At 35.6% G+C, this 5,176-nt stretch overlaps 1 pseudogene; it reads right to left on the reverse strand.

Moving 5' to 3' along the window:
* Window positions 1-2,225: 2,225 nt before the first annotated feature.
* On the reverse strand, window positions 2,226-2,813 carry LOC119042504 (60S ribosomal protein L9-like; annotated as a pseudogene).
* Between the last annotated feature and the right edge of the window lie 2,363 nt (window positions 2,814-5,176).

A 5,176-nucleotide genomic window follows, 5' to 3' on the forward strand; every position in this document is an offset into this window, starting at 1 on the left:
CCCTTTGTAGGTGGCCAGTTTGAACTTCTTTAATGAACGACGGCATCAGTGTTCTGGAAAGCTTTAACAATAGAAGAGTCTCTTTACTGGTAACACCCTAAAATTTTACAGAGCTACTCCAAACTCTGCAAAATCCCCACTATTCATTCTATAAATTCCTTCAGTGTTTACTGCATAATAAACTAATCATAAGCAAGCAAACAGTAAAAAACAGATTCCAAGTATTATTGACCACGTTAATTTTACCATACCTAGATTATGCAAAGACAAAATATAAATGCCTACATGAGAAAATAGAAACTCTTCCTTGGGTAAAAGTATATTTATTTTAAAGTCTGTATTTTTAATTTACTTTTAGTATATCACTTAGCAAGAAAAATTGTATTTTATGTAGAAAATGTGTCAGTTTTTTTAACTTAATTTTAAATTACATCAGACTAATTATGTTCTGAGTAAGCCAGATAAAGCTGATCATGGCTAAAAAAAACCCTGAATATTTTACTTTACGCATGCCATTAGCAGAAGCAGAAGTGTGTATGGAAACTATCTATACATATACACACACAAACACACATATAAGGCATTGAGGCAACTTTTAAAAATTGGGACATACCGAAGTATTATAGGAAAAATCAACTTAGACTTTTTTAAGTTTCTTGGTATACAGAGGAACATGATAAAATTCTTGATACATACACAGAAAGTTCATTTTTTTATTTTTGGTATTGATTAAAACTGGTACTTTATTGTTCTCTCACTTATAAAGTGCTCCACCTTCTGCCCCAACCCCTTTGATATCCTTTTAGATGAAAAATCCCTTCCTGCCCCTCTTAACATGTAGCCCCAAAGGTGGAGAAGTTCTGTAAGTCTGGCTGGGAAGACACAGGTCTCTGGCAGAAACCAGCTCTTACATTGGGAGATAACCCACTTGCTCACTGTAAGTAGCATGCATCCTCTTTGAAACTGAGGATTTCTCTTGGCAACGACAGAACCCAGTGTAGTGATACACAAAAGTTGTTTAGTCTTATAGTCTATTCAAATGAATTCTTGTAATGCTGCATAATTTCTTGATGAGGTCTGTTGTATTGGCATTACATTGCTACTACCTTTCAAGATGAAGAGTATTTCAAATTATGAGTATCTTACCAAGGGTAGAAAATATGTATGTGGAAGCTAATTATTTTTATTAACAATAATTTGTCCGTTTATTCATTGGTCACCTGATAGGAAGAAAATGTCTAATGGAGTGGGAGAAAGGAGTGGGAGAAAGGATGGTGATATTGAAGAATTAGGGAGAACATTGATGTAGAAAAGAAAGCAATAAATATTTAGACTCTAAGGGATTCTGGTAAGAGATACCAATGGAGAAGACACAACAAGGAGAAGAAATGAATAAAGCCTAGTGAAGAATACTTTCACCTGCTTAAGAATCTTGTCTGGAGCTTGTTTACTACTCTGGTAGTAACACCCTAAAATAGGGTGTTACTATCTATATTACATAGACTCTGAGTCTAGTCTATGAAGCCTGATTGTAAATGAATATGAAGCTATATATTAAATAGCTGGCATATATTTTTTTATTCTACTTGGCCAAAGAAATATCTATTAGCATTGCTAAAGCATTCTTTCTTCAGCTACTTGATTTCTAAACTAAATATCCTAAATTAATTCTCAGACTGAAGATTTTTGTGTTGACTTTTGATATTACTCAAGTGCTTTATGCATTTTTAAAAACAAATTTCTAAATTAAATGTTCAAACTTTTCTTTTACTTCTTGCACCAGATGATGAATCTGGAAAAACTGTTGGAGCAATTAAGTTCTATTAGCCTATTTAATAGTGTCTCAGTAAAAGTGCTTTGGGCTTCATCGTTTCAGTCATTTTAAACTAGATTGTACAAGTCACCAGGGATTCCCCTATGAAGAGCTGCCTCCTGGCTGTGGTCTAAATGACCGACAATAGCAGGTTTTTCTTCTCTATAATTTTGTTATGAGTAACAGCTGTGTTCCTAGTGCAACAATGCAAACTTAAAGCCACCCAGAGAGTTATTCCCCCAAATAACCTATTTACAAGAGATCTAAATCTGAGCAACAAAGGTGTTTGTTTGTTTCTTTCTTTGTTTTTCCCAAATCACTAAATGGTTTTTATTACATCTGTAAAATAATGCAAATAAGTGTGAAGAATCGTTCAGAATCTTCCCGTTTCTACAGATGGACATCTTGGTTCTTATTCATCCTGCTGAACTGTTCCTTTTTCAGAAACATAAATAGCATCCAAACATTTTCTGCTACGCTGTTTTTAACTGCTGTGGCTTGCTAAGTCAAAGCAGCTGAATTTAATACAAGTTCAACAAGTTCAATGTTGTTTCCTTCAAGAATCAACTCATCTTCCTGAGCCTGAGATACTGAACAAGCAAAGTCTGACCTCACCTGAACCCTGCAGGTGTGTTTTTTTGTCCAAGAAATTTCTGATTTGAACAACAGAACCATTCTCCTAAATAATGACATCAATGGGGAAGTGAGCATACACAATGGCATCTTGTAACGGAAGCCCATTCTAACACCCTTCATCGAGTTCTGTGCCCGACTGCTGATAGTGCAAACAGCGGCCAGTTCCTTTCTATTTCCCCATCACTTGTTAACCAGGAGCTTCTTCTTTTTCTTTCCAAGGAGTTTTACATTGAGTTTTACATCGATGTCACCAAAGTCCCTTCACAGGGTGCCCCTGGGCCCCTTCACAATAACTGTGTGCCCCTGCAGAATGATGTGGACATTTTCTGAGATGTTGACCGTTGTTGCTGATAATAGTCTTCATTCTTGCAGTAGATGTGGCAAAGAGAGAGCTTCTTTCCTTGTTTGTTTTTCATTTTTGTTTTTTTTTTAAATGATCTTTGCAATTAGTGTACTTTGCCATTTCGGTGTTGGAAGATATTATAAAATATACATTTCTAAAGACTGTAGGATGGAATGAATCGAACCCCTAGGATTTCCAATAGCATGATATTGGTTGTCACCTAAACCCCTGACAATTCTCAACTCAGGTGACCAAGTGGTTGTAGATCAGAACCTGTGCATGTGGGGGTGGGGTGGCAGAGTGGGAGTCTCTGCTCTGCCCCCTGTGCCAGCCCCACTGCAGTTTAATAGTTACTGCTGCAGATTATATAATTGCTCATCTTAGCATGCATGCTGTGCTGACTTTTCCTTAATACTACTTTCAATTCCTTCATCTGAACTTCAGATGTGATGGGCTCTGATATATACAGTTGTTAAAATGGAAGCAGAATTAACCTGTCATTAAATCGTGCAACAAATAATAGTTTTAAAAAGCTATCATATTAGCACAGCTCAACACATTTTACAAATGACTGAGCCAATGCCAGTTCTTCCACTGTTTTTCTGAACAAACTGAGCAGCTTATATAAACAGTCAGTGATACTTGCTATTCAGCCTTGGGAAGTCCAATCTGTCTTCCTCTGATAGCAGGAAGTTTGAAGTGGTTATAAGTTCACATAGTACCAACTTATGGATTGGCCACTACCAGATGATCCATCTCTTTAATTGGGTATCTTTTTAAGGTGAAGTTACTGATACATTCTGCTAATTATGACTGGCTTTAATACTTCATTATACCATTTCCATATTTCATTTCCCTGCTAATCTGGTTTCAAATCTCTCTGTGTCTATTTGCTAGCTTCTTATACATTTTTCTTTCATTATTACAAATCCCTTAGCCCCACTTCACTATCCAGCTTGTATTTTGACTATCAAGGCATGAATTAAAATACTTATTCCCTATAAAATGGGAATGTTGTTAGCATGTGGTTCTTTGAATTGTTGTTAGATAAATAATAATGATGCATGTTTAAGTTATTGTTAAAGTTAAATATAAAATAGGAACTGGACTTGGAAAATTCCCTGAGCAGACAAACCATTTAAGCCACATAAGTGAAACTTAATTGAGCTTATTAGTCAAAACAAGCAAAACTTAACTTGGCCACTTCTTGCAAGTGCTTCTGATAATGATAAAAGAAACGTCATCTTCCTAAAAACTGGTTATTAACCAGTCCCTGCCATCTGGAAACCCCTGTTTTAACAACCAGTCATTATGAGGATTATGTACTATTTCTGAAATGTTGAAAGTACTTAACACAGGACCCCATCACTAAAATGTCTGCAAATGCTTGCTATTATTAGTTTTATTTTTGTCAAAATAATAGTTATTTCTGGCCATACCTGGCCTTTGCACCTCCAGCTATGGTTTTCATAGAGTCCTGGCCAAGCACAGATCTCACCAAGGTTCCCTCTAGAGCCACCTTGAGTTTCTAATATCTAGCTGCCTCCTTTGGATTTTGCCTTGGACTTGATAGAATTCTAGTCACAGTTCCACTGTTAATCTCATTTATTTGAGGGGGAAATGGTAGGCAATACCTAGATTGTACCTTGTATGACAGGCAAACAAACAATGCAGATTTTAGATAGTTAATGATTACTATTAGATATATTACTATTTAGATATTTAATGGTCACTATTAACTGAAGTTCTTCTCTGTTTTTCAATTCATATCCCTGATAGGAAAGCATTTACCATATTCAATCAAAAATATATTTGGAATGTCTTTTTAGACTCTATAACTTTATCAGTATATAATCTCAAATATAAAGAATAAGCCACTTGTTACATGAAATTTGGCTTACTAGAGGTTTAATGAGTCTAGACCTGGACTTTCCAATATAGCAGACCCAAATGTCTATTTTAATTCAAATTTAAATCAATTAAAATGAAAGGAAAACAAAAGTTAGTCTCTTAGTCATAGTAGCCATATTCAAGTGTAGAGTCATCATATGTATATAGTGGCTATCATATTAAATAGCACAGATACAGAACATTTCCATCATCACAGAAGTTCTGATGGACACTGCTGGTCTAGAGAAAAGTAGCCAATATTCTACTCTATCTAAGGTAGAGGCCTCAAAACTCGCAGTACAAAATAAACACAGAGCCATTTGTAATAGAAACCGGCCTTAAAGGTGTCTGAGACCTAGCAACCAGAACAGAGACTAAGTGCCTGTTCCTTTAAGGGTTTGGGTATATTTTTTCCTGGGGTCATCAATTCAGTTCACCATTAATGAATTCTCTGTCAGACCGATGCTTCTTAATTATGAAGATTCACACTTATC

The sequence above is a fragment of the Artibeus jamaicensis genome, unplaced genomic scaffold (genome assembly GCF_021234435.1).
Source record: "Artibeus jamaicensis isolate MK-2021 breed Jamaican fruit bat unplaced genomic scaffold, CSHL_Jam_final scaffold_3128, whole genome shotgun sequence".
Lineage (NCBI taxonomy): Eukaryota > Metazoa > Chordata > Mammalia > Chiroptera > Phyllostomidae > Artibeus > Artibeus jamaicensis.